This window comes from Triturus cristatus, chromosome 4_1 (assembly GCF_964204655.1).
Source record: "Triturus cristatus chromosome 4_1, aTriCri1.1, whole genome shotgun sequence".
NCBI classification, from domain to species: Eukaryota; Metazoa; Chordata; class Amphibia; order Caudata; family Salamandridae; genus Triturus; species Triturus cristatus.
Window position 1 is genome coordinate 1,036,280,042 of NC_140585.1, and position 23,223 is coordinate 1,036,303,264.

Here is a 23,223-nt window from a genome sequence, read left to right on the forward strand (position 1 = left end):
CTGCTTGACGCTGCCTACCACCTTGTTCCATGTATTTTACTGAGAAATTCTCTGTGCACATCACCTGCTTTTCTTATACTGTGGACCTGTATTTGGGATGTACATCCAATCTGATGCTAGGCCCAAGTGCGGGATTATTTCTTGCTTGTCCTTCCCACGTGGTCTTGTTTTTATGTAACATCGCCTGAGAACTAGCAGTTCTCTTCCTACACATTTTCCTTGATAGGCTTTTATAAAAACAAGCACAGAGAGAAGACTTCATGCTGAAGGGTGTCTGTTCCAAAACCCCTCATGCTTCGAAGCAGTCAGCTCTTGGAGGTCTGTAGACACGAGGGCTGGAATCAAAGGTATGCGGGGAAGGCTCTGCATTCTCTTCTCTAAACAAAAATCAAGCAAGACCCTTATTCAGATCATCTGTAAGTTTAGTGCTTGGCATTTCTATAGATACTCTGTTAGTATTTTCCTGTTTTAATGGGGAAACCGCCTATACCATGAAGGTTGAATCACGCATGTCTTTACAACGAAGGCTTTACCACGAATGCGTCTTTACGACTCAAGCCTTTATCACGTCGTATTTAACAATGAATATGCATTTACCATGCATGCCTTTACATTGGAAAATTCCATCAAAAAAACATGAATGGTAAAGGCATAAGACAGTAAGTTGTTACTGTTTGTATTATTAGCAGTTATTAAAACTAGTGTACTTTGTGTGGCGCGCGTAGACTACCAGTCTCAGACAGCGTCGCGTTTGCTGTTGCCACTCTGGAGCACTTGTATTAATTACATTGCAACTTTTTCCTCATTTGCTTGCCTTTCGGGTTATTGCTCCAAAAAATAGTCAGCCTTTCCCTCAAACACTGGTCAGTGCCTGCTTCTCTGATGCGGAGTCTCGAAGAATTTTTCCCTCGGAGGGGCGTGGCCAACCTTCATGCTTCTTCACCAAATTCACATCCGGATTCCTCGCTATGATCACGCCCAAGGGGAAGGGGGTACTGTTCCTTGATAGATCTTTCAATTTAATCCCTTACAGTCACTGGGCAGAACCACGTACTAAAGAAAATAGAGGGTGTGACAGAGGCGATAGGATTAAGAGACTGTTAAATTTAATTTGTGCAAGAGTAGCCTACCTTCACACGGGCGTTGAGCAAGGTAAAATGACTACCCATTTACTCTTGGTCTACAATCAGCTGGGCAGAAGCCACTATTTTATTACTCAAATCTTTATTGAGCACTTCACTTCCTAACAAGCAGAACTACACCTGGCTATTTTCTATATTATTTTAGAGCTGCCTTGAGGTTGCATTTATGTGAAACCCTAGGAAAAGCTCCATCTGAAGTGGGCAATTTTACATTTCATCAGTTTAGAGAGCAAGATTTCAGAAAGGGGGGTAGGTGTAGTCAGAGGTGGGGCTAAAAAAAAAATCAATGCCATTCCTTATAATGGAGCAGGGGATCAGTTTAGTCAAAGGAACCAAAATAAGTGGATTGTAAAAATAATGGATTAGCAGATATAATTACCCTAACCAAGGTTAGTCTTAAACAAATGCTGCTGCCACCGGTCTTTGAGTGTCACATAGGAGGTGCTACAGGAAGTCTCTGGGCTGATTCTAGCAGAGTAGGTCCCAGCGCTAGGGGCCCCGGCATTTTGGGATCTATTGTCAAGAAAGCAGCAACACTGTGGCTTGAATGACAACAGAGCAAGGCATTTCGCTGCCCCAGTTTGGAGGACGTGCCTGCTGCAAGAGTGGCAGAGAGCAGGTAGCAGCTGGGTAACGGCGGGGAGCCCCTTTGTAGAGGAAGAGCATGAAATGGCCTCGCTTCAGATTGGTCAGCTAAGAGTCACTCTGGCTGCTGGCATCGAATCATTACACAAGAAACTCTAGACGTGTGGTTGGAAGAGCTCCGTGCTTCTCGCTGTGCAAAGGGTTAAGTGTATTCTGGTCTGGGAAAGACATTCGGTAATGAATAAATTCACTCGAGCTGTCTGGGCTCGTACACGAACCCCTTCCTGTGTGCCGCTGGGCTGTCTGTGGGTAAAGAGGCCCGGCCAGCCTCCCTCTGTTCACTCGGCTTGCAGGTTGACCGTCTGCTGTACCTCTCTCGCGCTGGCCTACTGCCAGGGAAGGGGCTCCATTTACAGCCGTGTCCCTCCTTCAGCCAACTCTAGGGGTTCGTGAGCCGCACTCTCCACGTCAGAACCTGTAATTAAGGAGGAGAGACCGGGAGTAGGCAGGCGTGTTTAGTTTCTCGCGCGGCGCTTTGTTTAGTGTAAATCTGGGTGTCCAGTGTTGGACCACGGTGTGCGACGCATGCCGGATGTTCAGGTTAAACACAGGCTGTTTTGAATGTAAATCACGATCGTGTAGATCTCCTGTGGAGCTGGCCCTCCTAGACCAATTTTGAAATCCTTTGACGTAAATATTTTCTTAAAAGTTGTTTTCAAGGAAATGTTAGATCTAAAGGATATATTGTTCACTGTACATTTTGATAGGAAACTTGAGTAACTGTATCTGGTAGTGCTAAATTAATGAATTGGAGGATACAATTCTTTGAGTTTCCTTTGTTTTTTGCAGAGTTCCTGATTACAGCACACTGCAACCACGAGTGCCATGTTGGCCCCATGCACCGGTATATACACGTGATAAGGTTTTACTTCTAAAGGACGTGTGAACCACTTGATGTGCATAGCTGAATATCCACCTCTGTTAGCATGACACAGTGTGCTGGGGTGAAGGCAACAACCGCAGGAGGTTGGCAGGTGTGTAGGAGATGATTCAACCACAAAGCGACTGACGTAGCAAAGTCTGGGACACTGCTTCCACCACCCTCTCACCCTGCAAATGTAGGGTCAGTTGCTGTAAAGGCACCTGTCGCCCATTTAACAGTGGGTAACCACAGGTTATATACTATAAATGTGCACTGTGCAAGTGGTCTAACTTTCAAGTGAGGAAGATGCTGTAACAATAGATGTAATACGAGGACTAGTTAAGTAGACCATGATGAAGTAAAAGAATTATTCTTCGTTATTGGTTAGTCTTGGTTAGTAATTTGCCTAGGTGCATTTTTCAAAACTATGTAAAATGCATTAGCTCTTTTTCTCGCCTTACTTGGTTCTTTCCATTCGGCTCCACTTAGTATGTCAGGGATGTTCTTTGGAAGGTATTGAAGCATCCTGCAAAGACTGAATTAGCAAACGAACGTACCTCTAACCAAAGATATTGTGTGGGTCAAAAAAAGCAGAAATTTCCATCACGACAAAGTGACGGTGTTAGACTTCATGACAACACTTTGGACACTGAACTTGCAGTGCTGTGAAAGATAGAAGAAAGCGGAGAATACAGGCAGTTCCAGAAAAGAGAATGCATCCAGCAAAAGTGAGTGTCCCTTTTACACTCCGTTTTTTAAAGCATCGCAGATGGCAAGTGGCAGAGTAAGAGACTGGAGCGAAACGCTCTAGACAGGGACTGCACTACCACTGTACACTCAATGAGTGTGAAACAAATTAAACGAGATTTATCTGTTTGACATAACAGAAAATTGTAATCATCATCAAACCATCATGAGACATTTACGAATATGAAAGACGAATCATAGCTTCTTCTTGTTGAAGTGTTATTTATTCCCACTCCTATCATGATGAAAAAAGTTCATGTTGCAAAGTACTATAACAAATGAAGCATAGCTTGATCTTCCCAATGCATTTCGGGCGTAGTGTTCGCCCTTCTTCAGGGGATGTCTAAGAGTAAAACATCAAACAATTACATTCAATGGTTTTAAACTGATAACAAAGTGAAAGAGTGGAAGGCTATTACGGCGTCACACGGACATTCAGACAAGATCAAAGATTAAGGCCACTGAATTGAACCATAGAAACGTGAAAGCACGTCACCAAGAAGTCATAGAAAAAATCTGTTGAGCATATGAGGAGGAGAAGGGTGGTCCAAAGCATGAGAGCACAAAAAAAGAAAGGAAAAAGTCACCGTGTGCAGAAAATCAAAAATTATCGTGCGCGAAAGATTAGACCCAAAACATATCCGAATAATAAAGACTGGAATACCTGAAAAAGCTAACATAGCTGGATTCTACTTGGGAATAAAAAACGATAAAGTGAGGTAATCTGCAAAAAATAAAGAAAGGGTACGTGTCCCGTAAGATGTTGAAAACGGCTCTGTGAAGCAATTTAAGTGCTCCAACACTGATCGAACATGCAAGGAAAAGCCTGTTAAAAGAACTCACCGAGCGTTGTGGGAACGCTAAAGGACACTTTACTGGAGAACAACCGTTGACTGTGTAGTAGTGTACAAAGCGGTGTGGTGAGGAGGAGAAAACCTGCGAGAAATAAGTGAATGCGGGGAGTTAGAAAGTGTATGGTGCGTACGGAAAGACCTGTAGATTGGAATATGTAGAACAGGGTACCTGAGAAAATCCTCTCCGCGCTCTGGGTCCGTAGGTTGTGTGAGCTGCTGAGTCCCGCCCGCGAATATCGGCGGAGTCCGGGTCGTGTTCACGTGAGGAAGTCACAATATAAGGAAATGAAAGAAGGACTAATGATGTGTAAGGTGTAACCAGAGATGGCCATCTTGTGTTGGGAAGTGTACTCTATCAGATAGAATGAGCAAGTCGGATTCTATCTGATAGAGTACACTTCCCAACACAAGATGGCCATCTCTGGTTACACCTTACACATCATTAGTCCTTCTTTAATTTCCTTATATTGTGACTTCCTCACGTGAACACGACCCGGACTCCGCCGATATTCGCGGGCGGGACTCAGCAGCTCACACAACCTACGGACCCAGAGCGCGGAGACCGAGAGGATTTTCTCAGGTACCCTGTTCTACATATTCCAATCTACAGGTCTTTCCGTACGCACCATACACTTTCTAACTCCCCGCATTCACTTATTTCTCGCAGGTTTTCTCCTCCTCACCACACCGCTTTGTACACTACACAGTCAACGGTTGTTCTCCAGTAAAGTGTCCTTTAGCGTTCCCACAACGCTCGGTGAGTTCTTTTAACAGGCTTTTCTTGCATGTTCGATCAGTGTTGGAGCACTTAAATTGCTTCACAGAGCCGTTTTCAACATCTTACGGGACACGTACCCTTTCTTTATTTTTTGCAGATTACCTCACTTTATCGTTTTTTATTCCCAAGTAGAATCCAGCTATGTTAGCTTTTTCAGGTATTCCAGTCTTTATTATTCGGATATGTTTTGGGTCTAATCTTTCGCGCACGATAATTTTTGATTTTCTGCACACGGTGACTTTTTCCTTTCTTTTTTTGTGCTCTCATGCTTTGGACCACCCTTCTCCTCCTCATATGCTCAACAGATTTTTTCTATGACTTCTTGGTGACGTGCTTTCACGTTCCTATGGTTCAATTCAGTGGCCTTAATCTTTGATCTTGTCTGAATGTCCGTGTGACGCCGTAATAGCCTTCCACTCTTTTACTTTGTTATCAGTTTAAAACCATTGAATGTAATTGTTTGATGTTTTACTCTTAGACATCCCCTGAAGAAGGGCGAACACTACGCCCGAAATGCATTGGGAAGATCAAGCTATGCTTCATTTGTTATAGTACTTTGCAACATGAACTTTTTTCATCATGATAGGAGTGTGAATAAATAACACTTCAACAAGAAGAAGCTATGATTCGTCTTTCATATTCGTAAATGTCTCATGATGGTTTGATGATGATTACAATTTTCTGTTATGTCAAACAGATAAATCTCGTTTAATTTGTTTCACACTCATTATTGAGTGTACAGTGGTAGTGCAGTCCCTGTCTAGAGCGTTACGCTCCAGTCTCTCACGCAATTTTGAATTAAGGTGGAAGGGTGGAACCACCTCAGGGTCAGCACACCAAGCCGAATACAATTATTGGAATACGTTACTTATTTGATTTTACTGTTTAAACCTGAGTGCACGCCAGCTGTTTGTCTCTGCCCCACAAGTGGCAGAGTAAGCCATTTCTTCCGTTTTGCACGGCTTTTTGCGCTCCTGAACGAGTCGCTCAGACTCATTTGATACAAAGCAAATGATGTTATGAATAGGTGAGTGCCATGCCACCCAGCGTGCTTTAGTCTGTGGTAACAAAGACCTTTCTTTGGACCTATTAAACATGTTGGCTCGCACAATGAAAGCCATGTTGGGAATATCTCTCATGAAGCACCCCAAACTCTATGCTATTTTGTATCCCAACAAAATTATCTGGGCACATCGTAGTGTGTCTGGTTCCCCAAGACTGATATTCTCTTGGATTATCATTAGGGACTTTATCGCCCTGCTAACCCCATCCCCCCGCCCCATCTTCCCCAGGTCCTTAAATAAAAGCTAGTTATTTTACAGAGAACATTGATTTATGGGGCAGTTGCCACAAAACGTCCTGCATTGTCAATGGGTGGGTAAGAGTTGGGGTCCGAACTGCTCACCGGCTATACCCACCATTTCTGGATTGTTAATGGATGAGTCAATATCTGAAGGCATCTAAATTCATCATGATTTGGGCAAGGAGACTGCATTTGTTTTTGTTTTTATTGCATTTTATTGAGATGTCCACTGCTGCAATCTTGTCTTTCTCGCATGCCGTCTGTAAAAAGGTCTGTCCTTAAAATGAGCTATCTGTGGATTAACCAATCCACATTCTCCTATTCTAAGGCAATCCACTTACTGTTCGGAGTGTAAAAGTCAGACACTACTTTGTGCCGATTAACCGCTTTGTGGCCTAGGCTGCCATTCACCAGTTGATGCTGCAACATTACAGAGACTGGCATGCTCTGGATGATTCAACAGCGTGCATCGTGAGTGAGGTTGGCGTGGTTGAATGACACCGATTCTCGTGCACTGCATTATGGCATAGTTTGCTATTTTCTGGATAAAGCATGGAATTATGCTTTTACCCTTGATATGAATTGTTAAGCTCTGGGCATTCCTCATGTACCGGCACCACTTTATAGTTTTATACCCTTGCTTACAGAGCACACTCTAGTGTGTCTACACAAAACTGTCATGTGGTACTGCTAGAGTGCTAACAACTCTTTATTCGGTGGAAGGGGGAACGGGCCTTTTGCAGGGCACTTGATTTCAGGAGGTGTTTCTCAACCTGATGTAACAACACAGCGACCAAAGTAACTACTGCCCATAAAATGAACAGATCACACGGACTAAATTTGTGTAAAAATGCGCTAGTGGTCATTCTCTGTCCTGTACCTAGCACGAATAATCGTGTGTGTTTATCGATTTGAATTTAGGCGTCAGCCTTATCTTTTGCTCTAGGAAGAAAAGCCTTCTAAATTGACACACTGTTCACTCCTTGTAATTTAATAGTTGATTATTGAAATATCTAGGCGTACTTTCTAATCACCCGCTCTAAATAATGTCACTTCAAAGTTTGCGCCAAACTTCTAATGCAGGTGATTTTTGTGACGTGTCTATTTCCCTTATTTGATGAAGGGAGGGAGAACCAAGCGTTGCCCGAGGGAAATGGCAGCTGCTCGTTTATAACGGTGTCTAGTCTACCAGATGCAGGATACTCTTTGGCGTTTAGACCGTGGACTAAGCATGCCCTGGCGCGGGTGAAGGGGGGGGGGGAGGGTGATGAGGCGGGTTGTTCTGGGTAACAATGGGCTCTGAAACAACATTGGACACGGGTAGCAAGATGGCTCTGGATTCACTTAGCATTTAATTCGCAGCAATTTAATATAAAAATGGCAGCAGGTGTGTCCATTTGGAAACCACTTGTAACTGGTTAACTATAATTTCCACTGGGATTGAACGTGTTTTAAATGCAGTTGCATTTTAAATTGTAATTACATTTAAATTGTTTTCTCTAATGTAACTGTCGAGAAATGGCGTGCATGTATTTTTAGAATTTCAATCCCGGTCCAGAGTTAACGTTTGAGGTGCATTTGCGGCAGATTCATTTTTCCGCAGAAATAGCTGCGGCCTCTAAATTGTACTTTTTTCACTGGCTTGATTATCGGGAACAACTGATTTAAGCAATGGCGGCGTCACGAACTAACCTACAAACTTAGATAGAAGACAGCCAAGAGATTTACACCCAGAATACACGAGCTGTCAAGTGGAATCGAAAAACTGAATAAGTGATGCACTGATCCAGCCCGTGTTGTAAACATGCAGCTTTGGTAAATGCAATAAAGGCATCCTGTGCGTTCAGTCTTTAATTAGAGGTCTCATTCTCCTTTTAAGTTCGGTTGGACGGACCTCTAAAAAGTACAGGTGGTTCTGTGACCTTCAATAAGCTTGACCCGCTTTCCAAAATGTTGACATCCGTTGTCTGCAATGCCCCCCTAGGTCTGCCTTCACCCAGATAGAAGGAAGGAAGACTCGACATGTGTGTGTGGGGTGGGGGTCGGTGCCTTGCGTGGAGCAGGTGACCCCGGGCCCTCTCCGAGTGGCTCCACAGCGTGTGGTCCGTGTGGTGCGCTTCTGGACCGGCCCACGGCGCTGTGGAATGCGGCCCGGGCGCTCTTGCCTTCCAGCTCCGCTTTCCTGCGCGGCGGTGGCGGCGTCACGTCCTCCGCCTCTCCTCCCCTGACTTGTCGGGGCACATCTGGTTCGCATTCTGCACGCTGGCTCGCGGCGAGGCGTCTCCCTGCCCCTCTTCCGGGTTTCCTCAAGCACCGAGGGGCGTCGGTCGGGCAGCGCACGGCGAATCTGCACAGTACCCTTTTTTCCCTGCACGGCGTTCCGTACCGGAGAAGCCTCCTGGAGGAAGGACGCCTCACAGGTTCGCTAGAGCGGATAAACGCCTCTCGTGCTTGTGCGCTGCCCGGATCAGTGGGAAATTAGATTGTCCGCCTCGCAGCTGCGCACCTCTTCTGTTTACCCTCGCTCCCTCGCACTGTTTGTTGTTGGGCATTGCTCTTGCCGGAAGTCCTCCCTGAATCCTGGATGGGTGTAGGAGTACACACAGAGTTCACGTTTTATTTGGAAGCGTTCCGCCGCGGCTCTTTTGAATGAAGTCTCTGGCTGGGAAAGAGGTTGTCGAGAGGTAAGCGTTTTCATTGACATTTGTGCGAGCTGATGTGGTGAAGCCGAATGGGGAGCCCGGCGTCCACATCAAAACAGAAGACCAGCGGCTCACTCTTTGTAGTTGGTATGCCTATGATGCAGGCGCATGCCTGCACAATCTGGATTGCTAACTTTTAGAACAATGTTGCCTCCCGTCTAGTGTTTAAAAAAACAACAAACCCCACCAAAACTAGTAAATATGGATCACATGTTTGCTCTCCTACCGCAGAGTGATGAAAACAAACCTTCTAAGCACCTGCAAAATGTATGTTTAGAGTAGACAAAGCGATATTCGCATGGTCCGAGATGATGAAATTAGGAATGACAGTGCCATCCATGAAAAGCATGTGCACCAGCAGCAAAGAGGATGTTAGCCTCCTTGTTTATTTGTTAACGAATTAGTCAAAAACAAGTGACGCATAACATACAGTTCTTAAGAATATATAGCGCATTGACCATCTCACCGGTTTGCAATACTGTATTTTCATAATATGTCGCATCTGTTTGTATGGACTTGTCCTATAGACCATAAAAGTAATCGTCTACCTTGGAAAACTGAGTAAATTTGCACAGTGAGGACTTCATTGTGTTTTCTTTCCTTTGGCTTTGGTGGTTCTCTGAGGTTAGCCTTAAACAGGCAGTGTGATTTGTGGAGTGTGGCTTGTTGGACTTTTGTTGTGGCTTTGCCACAGAGAGGAACATATGGTCTATATCCTTCCTAGTTCACCAAGCTCTATATTTGAGACCTACGAATCTGTTTTTAGAACTGTAGATTCCTTTCTTCCGTGCAAGAGGTTTATGTCTAATGTAGCACGAATAGGACTTGTTGGAGAATGCAGTGAAGCAAAAAGGTAACCCTTTAATGATCCTCAAAGCGCTTTGGGCATTCATGTTTGAAAATTCCTATATCACTATTATATTCTAGGAACAGATTTGCAACCATGTATCATACTTTGCTTCCCAAAGTGGTCTTCTGATTTCTGTTTGGCCTAAGCTCCTCAACATCATGGTTCTAACACCAGTCGCCATAGCTGTGTAATAGTTGTATACATTGGTTCATTGTGGTGGCTTACTGAATTGGGATAAGAGGCTGTCACTGTTTTTGGGCGTTTGCCTTCTTCGGTTTCTGAGGAATGTATAATGCAAAATATGTTCAATGAAACTTTGTCACAGAGGTGTTGTAACTGAGACTTACTGTGTCCTTTATTAATTCTCACTGTTGAATATACGAAAAATGGATGATAGACCCCTGGTTGGTGTTGGCGCTGGCGCTCACCACTTCCAATGTGTACTGTATTCTAGTATTGAGGGTGCTCAAGGAAGAAGGGTCATCCACCCTTCTAACTAGTAATCCCTAGAGATCACAAACAATGCCACAAAACCTGAGCACACCCATTAAGTATACAACAATATATTAATAATGATGTGATTCAGTTTCTTGAAATGTAAGATCAAGTCTTCATTTATTGATTCTTGCTCCAGCCAACACGTGTTTCGTCGCCTGGGAGTGCCCGCGACTTCCTCAGGGATGGAAAATGAACAAATATACATAATTTGTTTGTCTGTATCATACAGTGTCTATATATCTCTCATTCCATATTCACTCATGTCGTGAGATAGGTGGAGCCCAAGGTGAGGAGCACATCAGTTAAGTGACATATATTACAAGTGGTCTGAAAGTTGCCACATATATGCATAGATCCTAGACACCCACGTTGCTAACAAAGAGTGACATCAGGGATATGTCCCTTAAAGGACAAAATAATATAACGTGTTGATCACCTAAAACGTGTATATTGAAAATTATCCATTGTGAGACACAAGGACCCAGAACCAAGTCACGATGACTATATACATATATTATGACGAGTGTATCTACCTTACGTTAGACAATTCTCTCCTTTGCGTTAAATGGATAGTCGAATATATCTCCAGTGTATCGTTCTGAAATAATGAATATATATAAATGTCAAAGTGCATAATGAGCATCGTAACACTAAGGTTCATGAGACCAAGAAAAGTTTCCTAACATATCCAAAATTTAATGGGATAGAGCTCCTAATATTCATAGTGGCGATAACCAGTCGGGTAAACTGGATCTAAAGTACAGTATCTACATAGACAGCCACGTACTATGACAAAAGTTAAATGACCACATAGCCTACATAAACATCATCTATACTCACAGCTCAAGGAGTTGCGATGGGCTCCAGATTCTCTTTCATATGCCAATCTTGTCATGGGTTGGTTTGAGGAGGAGTGGATCTGGGGACCTAAGGGATCAACATGGTGCAACTCCATTATTTATTGGGGAAGATGTATAGATTACTGCTTTTTGATATGGTCAGGTACAAATGGTTCCTTTAATGTCTTCTGTGATTTTTTTGAATTCCAATGATATGGGAATTAGTTTTACACACAATAGCAGTAACAAAGAAATAGAATTTCTTGATGTGGTCTTATTTATTGAGAACCATCATATTCACAGTAAACTACATCGTAAATCCACCTCATGTAACTCATTGTTGCATGCACAGAGTGCTCATCCTAAACATCAAAAGGACTCCATTCCTTATGGTGAATTAGTTAGAGCGAGAAGGAATTGTAGTGATGAGGCTGATTTTAATCATTGTGTGAATGACATGAAAAATCGATTTGTTGAGAGAGGATATGATACTTATACAGTGCTCCTCACCTTGGGCACCACCTATCTCTCACGACATGAGTGAATATGGAATGAGAGATATATAGACACTGTATGATACAGACAAATTATGTAATTCTCACTGTTGTACCACCGGTGCAGCCCTGACGTACCACTTTACTGGGTCTACAACAGTGAAGAATCCCATTAGCACTGCGTGTTTTCCGCTCTCTGTGCACACTTGGCTTCCTCTTTGGCTTTGTATTTTGACTGCCCTGAAGCTTTCCAAACCTGCTGCAGTCACTTGCCGATTTTTTTTTTTTTTAATGGTACTTTAGTGCAGCTGCTGTAATTTGGGCTGACTAGTTGTGTCCTAGCAAGTCAGGAAAGTAGCACTGAAAGGTTTCAAAGACTCCTGATTGAACGATTGTAGGTAACAGTAGAAAAATTGGTGGCCTACTTAAGAAGTGAGGTGAGTTACCTTCTTCAAGAAACCCGTTTCATAATTGAACTATGCGGTAACACTAGTAGTTAAGACTACAGCCATTATTATGAATGTGACATAATTACTTCTTAGAATTATTCTTTAATGCTGGTTGCTGATGAGAATCCGATTAGAATTTGAAGAGGAGATTGAAGCAAGACAAACAGATTTTTAGATGTCCCTAGAGATGTTAAAAAAAACATTTACCTAATTTTCCAGCCTGAATGAATTAAAGTGGATTCACATTTGTGACGAAGGAAAGAAATTTAATACAAGAATGAAAAAGCCTTAAGTGGACAATTTGGCCTCTCCCAGGAAGACCCATTGAGACTAATCACCAATCAGAGAATGTTGGCGACGCAGTAAGTGGTCTGATTACTGTACCCATCAGGTTCGTCTTTCCTGCCAGCTCCTTGCTGATGGCCCAGCTCAGCCAGCAAGTCTCCAGCACAGTATAGGTCCTGGAAGTAGCTGTCGGGTAATTGTCAGTCCTTTGGGGTTGGAATCAGCAAATCCGAGGTAGGGAATGAAACCTTGAAAGTGTTTGGATCTGAGGAGTCTTTCTGCTGCCTTGTTGACTTTTTTCAGTACATGCCCCTGGGAAAGTGCTCAATCACAAGGCAGTAGCCAATGCAGGAAATACAGAATTGTGTTGTGAAGGTGGGTGTGGTGTTCTGTCGGTATTGGAGTGCATGGATAGTAGCTTTCCACTGACCCTATAGATTTGCAATCTTCTCAGAAATCCTGCCAGGGTAACACTCTTTTCCACTTTGACCAGAGGCTGCTCCTCTGCTAAGACGGAGGAGCATCGTCCGCCCGCTCTATGAGCAGGTGAAAAAGGAAAAAAAAAATGATAACGCGTTATCACTTTATTTTTCCGTCCTTGCTCAGGTGGTTAGGTGCAGGGCTGGGCTGTGTCAGGAGGAGGAGTGCTGGCACTCTGTAAGTGTGCATGACCGTTTGGCTGGCTTTCTTGGGACGGCCAAACAGTCATGTGCACTTAACATGTTCTGCACCAGGCTGTCTTGCACAGCCTGGGTGAAGAACATGCCCAGGCTTCCGGTCCCTCTCTGATCTCTGAACCTAGGCGCTCAGACCAATCACAGTTCTCAATAGCATTGTGATGGACTAGGGAAATCTGGAAGCCTGGGTGCTTCCGGTTTCTGCTTCCTGCCCATGGAGTCCTGGAAACAGGCAAAGCGGAAGTGATTTTTATTTTTCACTCCCTACCCCTCGCCACCGTGATACCCCTTTTCCCCCTACACACACACCTAAGCAGCAGCCGCTACTGACTTTGACCCTTGGAAGAGGAAGGACAGCCCCTTGCTCACGTGTTTTAGTGCTCAGGACTGTTCCAACCCCCCTCAGGATTGTAACAGACAATGTCAGTGCATTTTCTCCCAGGCAGGCACGATTGGAAACTAATAGCAGTCATAGAAAATGTTCAAGCCCAGCCCTTTGTCGCACCAAACAAGTTATTGAAGCAAATCGGTGAACTCTCTCTACAGCAGTGCTTCTCAAACATTTTAGAACCACAACCCAATTTTTAGAGCAACAATCTTTTTTGACCCACCTAAGTGTAATAGACCTGACTGGGTGACATCTTCAAGTAAGAACAGCAGTTATTTGTGAACCACACGACCTTGACCATGCCCTTCAATATCTGACTGTGGCCATGATATTGATCTGGCCATAAAAGTATCAGTTGATGGACTGCACTGGAGTTTGGAGCTGGAACACTTTTCAGAGTGGGGTGCTGGCCCATGGCAACTGTTAACTAAAATCACAAGGCTTCTGAAAAATCTTGATGTTGGTACAAGTGATTTGTAGCAGTGGAGTGTAACGCTTCATATCCATTTTTGTGCAAAAACGAGAAATGGTGCATTTTGGACACACACATTTATTTTGCAGTTTTATATAGCAGGAACGCAACCCAAGGGCACTGGAGCACTTTAAACGAGCACCAGATTATACTGTACAAAGTCAGATTCATTTTTTTATAAGCACAGCAGAGCAGATTAAGTGACTTGTCCAGAGTTCAAGGGTGTTGAGCCAACAGCAGGACTCAAACCAGGTTCCCCAGATACAGAGTTCGAAGCACTGGCCTCTAGGCCACATCCATATCTGTCAATTTGTGTGAAAGTCATACACGAACCGTATGGTTGTATTTGATCATGTCTAGTGAACACGTTCTCTGTTGAAGTGGCTTTGTGAAGTAAATCAGAAGCAACAAATTCTGGAAGGTTCACGGAGGATCTTGCTTCACAATACCTTTAAGGATTTGTTTTAAAACTGGACTTAAGGACATTGTTCAGCACCTTTGCAGTTGTGCACACAGAGCTAAACATTTAAAATATTACCTGTATATGGACCAGGACTTTCACGATCCACCTGTTGTTCCTGACCCACAGTTTGGGAAACGTTGCTCTAGAGGTGTTGAATGGGAGGGGAGGAGAAAATGCGAGGAGTAATGAGGGTTGGTTCCGCTTCCTGCCCCCAGGATATTTGCTTTAAATGGGGGGGGGGGAGGGGTTGGGGACGGAGTGGAATATTTCTTTTTACTTGAGCCAGGTTCATCTTTTCTCCCAAACCAGATCAAATCATGCATGAGCCTGTGAAAATTGTGTACTGCTTCTAAAATGTCATACTCTTGGCTTGATGGACTGGGTATCCTTTAGTCCTAAAAGCAACTCACTGAGCTTCTGCATTTTTTGGGGTGTTTGTCTAGCCTATATGGCTGGGTTTACCTTTTTCTAGGGAGATGCAAGTCTGCGGATTGATGGAAGTACTGTGACGTGCTGGAGGTGCCTACTGCTCACAAGAAGACTTTGGAGCATTAGAAATGGAATGAGCTTGAAATTCTGCCTATCTGGTCGGGCTGATTTACTACTGATATGAAGGTGCCCTAAAGAGTTTATTTTATTTATTTGAAAAGTTTTATAAAGCACAAACAAGACCCAGAACAGGTATCAGAGCGCTGTACAAAGAGGACAATTGGCGTTGCCGTGAGGAGACAGTAAAACGTACAAACAATTATCATATGAGGAACCAGGTGAAGGTCCTACTAGACAAGGCTGTGCAGTTTAAGCAGCGCACTACGCCCCAAGAATGACATAGTATATTTCGAATTGAGTACATATTTCATACCATAAAGAGAAAATGATTGTCAGGCATACATTTCAATACACAAAAAAAAAATGATTGTCAAGCACCTTGGGAAGTGATTATCACATGACATTGATGCTATTGCTGCTGAAGTTCCTCCAAAAGTAGCCATTTGACTTGTTTCTTGAATGAAGCAGTTGAGGGGTTGGCTTTCCGTCGGTAGGGCATTCCAGATTCTTGGAGCCAACCCTGAGAAGGTGCGATTGTAAGCTCTTTTTTTGTTGAATTTGGGTGGTTTCAGGAGTAAGGTATTGGAGCTTCTAAAGTTTCGACTGGAACCAGAGAGCTCCAGTTTCTTTGCCAGGTAAACGGGGCTATTGTGGTGTATACCTTTGTGTCAGACAAGCTATCTTGAAGCGGATCCTTGCTTCAATGGGAAGCCAGTTAAGTTGAATTAAGTCAGGTGTAATATGATCATGTTTTCTGGAGCTTTTGATTAGTCTGGCAGAGGCGTTCAGAGTAGCTCTTAGCGGAGAGTGTTGAGCTTAGGATATGAAGGGTATGTAAAGAGCTTAGGAGCCAGTGACTGCGGCGACAGCTCGATCTGCATGGATTGGAAATCACTTTTGCAAATTTTCATGGTTACAGCTTCACTGTTCGCTGACCCCGCTTCAGACACTACGAAAATATTAATTTGCTTACTTGAACCTTCAGACCGATTCAACACACCATTGCAAGACTACCACTTGGATTCCCTGAATTCAGTCCAATTCGACATCAGTGCTCCAGCTCGGATCATCAAGATAAACCCATTTTTACCTCTCGATGATCCAAAGTTGCATCCGGACCCTGATTTCCTGAACCAGATGTCAAAAAAGTGCGATAACTACAGATGCAGGTTTGACTCGCTCACCTCTTTGCAACTCCCTGGGCATTTCGAAAGCTTCAAACCAGTTGATACGGTCAGTGGCCTCCATGACTGATTCAACCGGGACAGCTTTCATCAGCGTCCTGTGTTCTTAAGTGCCAGCGAGTCAATCATCACCCAGTTCAACCTCTGCTCACTAAGTACAGCAACTAATTCTCGCATTCTTTCAGCAGTGATTGAAAGTGACATAATGAAACTTCATGAGTTTGAACCACGCTTCTTACTGTACCCTTACTTTTTTCTGGGGCAATTTTTGATGCTCCATAACTCTAGATTTAATGACCTAGCTTTCAGCATTTTTGCTGCTTGAATAGTCTTTAAAACGTTTATATTTGAATTTGGGATGTACCGCAAAGCTCTTTATCTCTTTTGGTTATATAGTTGCATACGTTGCTACATACCTTTTCATCTAGGATGTAGCACTGCTGCTCAACCCTAGTTAGCCAATGTGGTTTAATGCTACTCTTTTCTAATTATTTCCTTATCCTGTTCACGGTAGACACAACTGAGTTGTTGCACATTAGGCGTAAACAGCTACTCTGCCAACCTGAAAGGCAATAGCTGCGAAGTTAAAATGAGTAAGTTTGCATTTCATTTGTCACCCTCATGGTGAGACATATAGATCACGTTCTTATGCTGTCGATTCTTGGATATGGCTTTCTGCACTAGTATCACATCTCTCCTGGGCAGGTGAGCTAGTATAAGGTGTCTCCCCTGGAAAACCTGCTGCTTGCAGGACTGTTATTTTTTGTAATTTTTTTTTATTGTATCCAATTGTTGCATGGTTCTGGCACCTTTGACATTTAATAATGGTGCCCGTGCAGTTTGCCAGGGGACATCCTTTAGAAGTGCCAAAAATACTCTGTGGGTATCATTCGTCAGAGTGTTTGTGAAACAAACTCTGGTGCCTTTCAGGGGGATCCCCAGATTGCTTTTAGCCGTCATGGCCGCTTCACAGATGATTGTACTTCACTATTAATTTCTGCTTTGCATCGATTACATGGTAGATTCCGATTACATGGTAGATTTTCTTGGTTTTGAGAATTTCGTTTTGAGTGGTTGGCTGCTAATTTGTTTTCAGTGTTTCGCTACACATGAGTGGGTAATTTTTAATTGTTTTTACATACTGATTTAGGGTTTGGCATCAAGAGTGCCTTGTTTGTATTTTCAGCCTCTAGTCTACCAAAATGTCAGGCTGTGACATTCATGGGAGTTGTGCACTGCCTGCTGCTGTATATGAGAGGCCTCCGCGTGTGTGATGCTGGCAGACGAGATTCATTGTGCAAGAGAGGGCATTGCCATGGGAGAACCAGTGTGCCTTCCTCCCATAAACAATGGTTAACACTTCAGTATTGATCATGTCAAAGCCTTCAAGCTTGGTTCCACCCACCGTATTGATGCTCTTGGCTTTGAGTCCTATGATACCTGCATATGTGGCTGCATGTGTCTGTGAGCCTGAAACGTTCCACTTCAGTCAGATAAAAGGCTTCCACATTATTCCACCACTCAGCTTATGGGCATGATTTGTTGGCAAGGCATGACTTGACCTTTCATAGCCCTTAATGTTCTGTCCATGTTTGAGTGGGAGTGTGATTTCTGCTTACATTGAGACCAAGTATCTCAGTGGTGACCACACAGTTATGCAGCCCTGATGAGGTAGAACCACCCAGGCACCACTCAAGGAACTGGTGGTTTTCATACCCTACAGCAAATTGAAAAGATGTAACGGACAGGTTTGAGAAGTGGGTGACATTTTAAATTGTGGAAACCTTTAGCCAATCACCGTCACAATCCCTTCAAATGTTGTTGATTCAATACGTTATGGAATGCATGACACTGGCTGCAGAGCAGGCCTTGAACACATCAGGAGGCGAAATATAGGTAATGTAATTTCATCCGCATTGTGTGTCGTGTCAATTAATTAGCATTTGTGATTGTCACCACTGCTAGGGGAACTGAAGCAAAGTTACATGCTATTGATCCTGATAAGATGGGACAATAAAAAAGTGATGCCTATTCACTGTAATCGCTTACTTATCGACTCCCCTCCCGCATGCTAGTTGTGCAATTTGACTGGTGTGGCATAAGCTCTTGCTTTTTACGGTAAAGGCAAGCTGAAGGAAACAGAAAAAATTGTTGCTGAAGGGTAGTAATCCTTTAGTGTTGCTAAACTGGTTCTGGACATTGATCACGCCCTTTAGTAGTTTGTGGTAGGAGTCATTCTGAAGTAGATTTTATTCAGATTTTTATACCTGGTGCAGGCATGGAGAATTTCCCTTAAGTAGCAAAGTTTTCTATTTCTTTCAGCTTTCTTTTGGACCTTTAGCATGTCCGCAGGCACAGTAAAGAGAGAGGGAAGTCTTTGTGCAGGTGACTAACGCCTACAATTTGTATGCATAACCTTGTCAGTTCTGTGTGGCTCTGCCTATGTGACCCACTCTAGTACATATAAATGGATTCAGCATTGGACACCATGCACTTGGTTAGTAGAGTCCTCCAGATAAATGTATTCTTCAGTCTGGGCTCTGCAGCAGAGTCCACAGCAAATCCAGCAGTATGAACAACAGTACCACCAGCACCACAGGCAGAGCATCTGTAGCGCCGGGACACTCCTGGGAGTAGCCGTGCGCTCTATAAAAATACCCAGTAACATAACATGACATCTAGTGCCTCAGCATAAGGAGCAACAACAAAGCAGTTGGGGGTGTAAGGTTTGGCAAGGCGGGTGAGGGGCAACCTTTTTTCTTGCTCCGCCATAGTAAAGAGGCAAAGCTGCTTACTGTCCGGTTCAACACGTACAAAACGTGACTGGCACAAGTACTTCTACCTGTCCATGGCTCCTCCACTGGCACACCCTACCCTCGCTACCAGATATCTGCCTCTGCCCAGAGCACCTCCAAAGAAACTCAAACTTCCCTCAGACTTGAGGGCCAGAGGGCAGAGAGTTAAGTACACTCTTAAGTGCGCAGAACGGTTTGGCGCCCCACTTGGTCCCGCCAAACAGTCCTGCGCACTTCATGTTCCCCACCAGACTGCATTACACAGCCTGGTGGGGAACATGAACGGCCTACTTGTCCCCATCTGAGCGCCAACTCATGGCGCCCAGACCAATCACAACGCTGCTGTATGGCAGCGTTGTGATTGGCCAGGGGATTCTGGGAGGCTGTGTGCTTCCTGTTGCGGCGCTGAGAAGATGACGACTGAGGAGAGGCAGTCAGTGACACCCAGGTAAGTCCTTTATTTTATTTATTCTGCCCCTCTAGGATCAAGACACTTTATTTGGTGATGCACAAATGATAAATATTTACTGAAACCCAATTTCTACACATTTTGTGTGCATTATAGTTTTATCAGTAAAACTGTATTTCTGTGCAAATTTAGTGGCAATTTGAATGGAAAATGTGCAGTCTGTATTTGTCAATTCGCCGCCACATGATGCTTCAATTAGATTAAAAAGCTGTCTGCCTCATATCCATTAAAGCTAGGTATGTCCAAGGAATGTTACTTCTCTTACAAATTGCTACCAATTGGTTCAGAAAGTTCTGCATTCTAAGGAAAGTTAGGTCACTGAAGCCTAGATGGTGTATTACAAATATTAGTGGCTTCATGTTGCCAACTATTTACATGTGACAAAAACTCAACCCCCAATACCTGGGAAAGATCTAGATTTTCAACTTTTTTTTCTTAATTGATGTTGAACGAAGTCTGTTCTCATCGCTTCAACTTTGACTATATAGTCGGTGGTATCTCAGCTTTCTACAAACGCCTGTTGATTCTTAATGGAAGATAGCGCTCGGATAGGAAGAACTTTTAAAGACGAAATACAGTGTTCTTCAGGAGCCTAAGGTGCGCAATGTACCAGCATTAATTCTGAAGCCTCCGCGTTCAGATATGTGCACTTGCTTCCAGATTTGAGAACCATGGTGGTTTTATTGTATCAGTTTTAGGAGTTATTCCTTCGAGTCAAATTGTGTGTCATCCAGTCGAGCCTTTCTCTACTGTGTGGTACAGTGTTGAGTACATTAAGCATGTGCGCACAGACGTTTTTGTACAAGATGGCCTTGATTGTCGTGATCTGTTTGTAGAGTGAGTGAGTTCCATGTTTGAATCCAACAAAGAACCTTGTACTGTCATTTATAAAGATGTTTATTTTGGTCAGCACGTTCAGCATTTTTGTCTGAGATTTTTTAAGATTTCCTCCTTGGGTAGCCTACTTAATGGCAGTTGCTGGTTTCCAGAGTTCATACTTAATGTTAAAATGGTTATTTAGTACTTTATGACTTGGCTAAAAAAAAGTCTGATTTAAATTTGACCCAGTTGCATGTGTTGGGTAGATTACATGCAAAAACACTCTTGACAAAACTTAAACTAGTATTCAATGTCAAATCTTGGCTTCATAATTATCACCCTGCCATTATTTTTAAGCTGTTGACAGTTTGTCTAGCTAGATTTTTAATTCTAGACCTCGTATAATTTACTGTTACACCTCCAACTCGTGCATTTTTGTGGGTAATTGTTTGGTGGTGGGTTTAGGTGCCTATAGATTTTTAGGTCTCGCCTGGCGTTAGCAGCGCACATGCGTTGCTCTCGTCATGCGAGGGCCTCTGGGAATCAATACGGATTCCGAAGGGGACTTGAAACCCCACCCCTTCTTTCCATTGGTTTGCGTCATAGCTTATGCTAAACGCAGCCTTTCTATTGTGAAGGAGGCTTTTTAATCCCTCCTTGTTACCGCCCTGTCCATTTTTAACCCCGCCCACCCGGACTGGATCTTTTACGTGTCAGTCTCCTTCATTAGTCAAGACGCACTATATTTTTTTCATAGCAGCGCGAGCGAGGTCTAAACACGTGCCGATAGAACAGATCTCGGCGCACGCCAAGCGTTGCTCCTCGTGCAGGCATGGCATGCGCTTTACAGGATGTCACGCGCAGAATAGACATGGGCGCCGATATGTATGTATGCGAGTTGAAGTCTGTGCCGCACGCACTGATAGAACAGATCTCAGTTCACTCCAAGCGTTGCTCCTTCTGCAGGCACGGCATGCGCTTTACAGGCCGTCACACGCACATTGCATGCGCTTTACAGGCCGTCACACTCACAATAGACATTGGCGCCGATATTTATGTATGCGATTTGAAGTCGGTTTTTATTATTCCAAATTTTTGAAAATTGCCACACGTGCCGATAGAACAGATCTCAGCGTACTCCAAGTGTTTCTCCTCCTGCAGGCATGGCATGCGCTTTACAGGCCATCATACGCACAATAGACATGGGCTCCGATATGTATGCTGGGGAATGATTACTCATAAACCGGCACCGTGCCGTGAGACTGACTTTGAAACAGTCCTGATTTCTCAGTCGGCAGTAAGGAGCACGCTGGACGTTGTAGGCACATAGTTGATACGAGAAATTGAACTACAAGCCCCAGCATGCTTAGTGCTGTAACTTGGAACAGCAGGACTGGCCCAGAGTCATCCTCAAGGCATGGGACCAGTCGGCAGCTATGTCATGTATTAATTGTCTGACGCAGAAGTGAGAAGCAGGGTGCAAGCCGGTTGGCTAAAGCAGTATATGTAGGGAAGAATGTTGTGGAACTTTACATAAAACGTTTTGGCTGTAGGGGGCGTTGTGGGGAGTCCGGGGAGAAAGCTGGGGGATTGCAGCTTCCCGCTTCTATCTGAGCAGGGACCCCTGCTTGGGGCAGTCTTGTATCGGTTACAGTTGCAGACATTGCCTGTAAGACTGTTTATGATGACGCAGCCCCCCCCCCCTCCCCACCCCCACCACCTCCTGGCATCTAGCCAAGAGTAGAGTTTCTACATTTGTCCTAATTTTTTCGAAATTATGGGGGCCAGCTTCCTGTTTTTCCTTTTCTCTGCTCCTTTGTTCCCCCTTGTTACGAAAACGAATGGCCTCTTGTGCCTGACTAATAAACTACAAACCGCTTTAGCCTTTGTAGCGATATGCTGCCATGTGTACCGACGCTTCACAGATCAGCAGTGGCGGTGCGTCCATTGGGGGCGTTGGGGCGTAGCCTCCCCGCCTGTAGCTCCCTCGGCGTTTCTAAACTTAAGTAAACTAAATCAGTTTACTTAAGTTCAAAGACGCCGAGGGAGAACCAACTGACAATCATGTCAGTTTGCACTGGCTTGCGCATGCCCATTAGGAGCCCCTCGGTCTCCTAATGGGCAGGCGGCGGGCGTAGTGTAAGCTGTGCCCTCAGCCAATCCTGGCACTAAGTTTTTGTTTAATATTTCCTCCCCACCCCCCCCCCCCCCCACCGCGAGCCGCGACTGGTTTTGCAAGTAATTCAAAATCCTGTGCACTTTTTGTGAACGTGTGTGCCGCGTGCGCTCTTAAATGCTTTTGTTTTCTTCACGTGCACCTTTAACTGACCGGCACATTACTTGTCTTCGTATATTTTTCGTACCCGTCTCTCAATGTAGTTTTTTTCAAATGCCTTCGTCGCTCTCTGTGCCAACCCGTGTGATTTCTGACTCCTGACCGCGCACGCTGTGTTTTGTGTTTGGTTATTCCTCGGAGCTATTTCCCAGCCAGCTTTCAGCCGTATTTGTGATTTAATGGGGATGTCGCTTCGTCTGGCACACGCTAATGCTGTTAAGTGGCTGAGCGAATTATGTTTATTTTATGAAAGTTTTCTACCTTTTACGGCTACACCTGTTTTTGTTTTTGACGCCCAGCAGTGACAACGTTCCTGTATGACAAGGTGAGGTCTCTTTCCCTAGCCGACGTGTGGCTTATGTGTATTTTGTCGCTGTCCGTAATGTAAATAGATTTTAAGATACCCCGCAGATTCTCTAAGCTAAGCAAATAGAATAAAATGCCTCGCAAAAACGCGAGTATTCTAAAATAAAACTGTGCTGGCTTTGTAGATTTCTTAAAAGATGTTTCTAAGGTTTCAGGAACATTTGCCTCACCCCGGCGAGGAGTGATTCGCGTTGCAGTTTTCTCCTCCCTTCAATATGTGATTAGTGTTCAATAGAGGTCGAGCGCCTATGTTGGATG

General features: G+C 44.1%; 1 protein-coding gene across 5 annotated transcripts in view; it reads left to right on the forward strand.

Annotated features, from left to right (window-relative positions):
• The window catches only part of PLXNB2 (plexin B2), a 774,339-nt gene that overhangs the window by 223,913 nt on the left and 527,203 nt on the right, over window positions 1-23,223 (forward strand). The window contains exon 1 of one of the 5 annotated variants that reach the window (XM_085653974.1): window positions 8,681-9,015. The exons of the other annotated variants lie outside the window; for them this stretch is intronic. The gene's annotated coding sequence lies outside the window, so the exon portion shown is untranslated. Of the gene's footprint in view, window positions 1-8,680; window positions 9,016-23,223 lie in introns of those variants that run through there. 5 annotated transcript variants of the gene reach the window in all.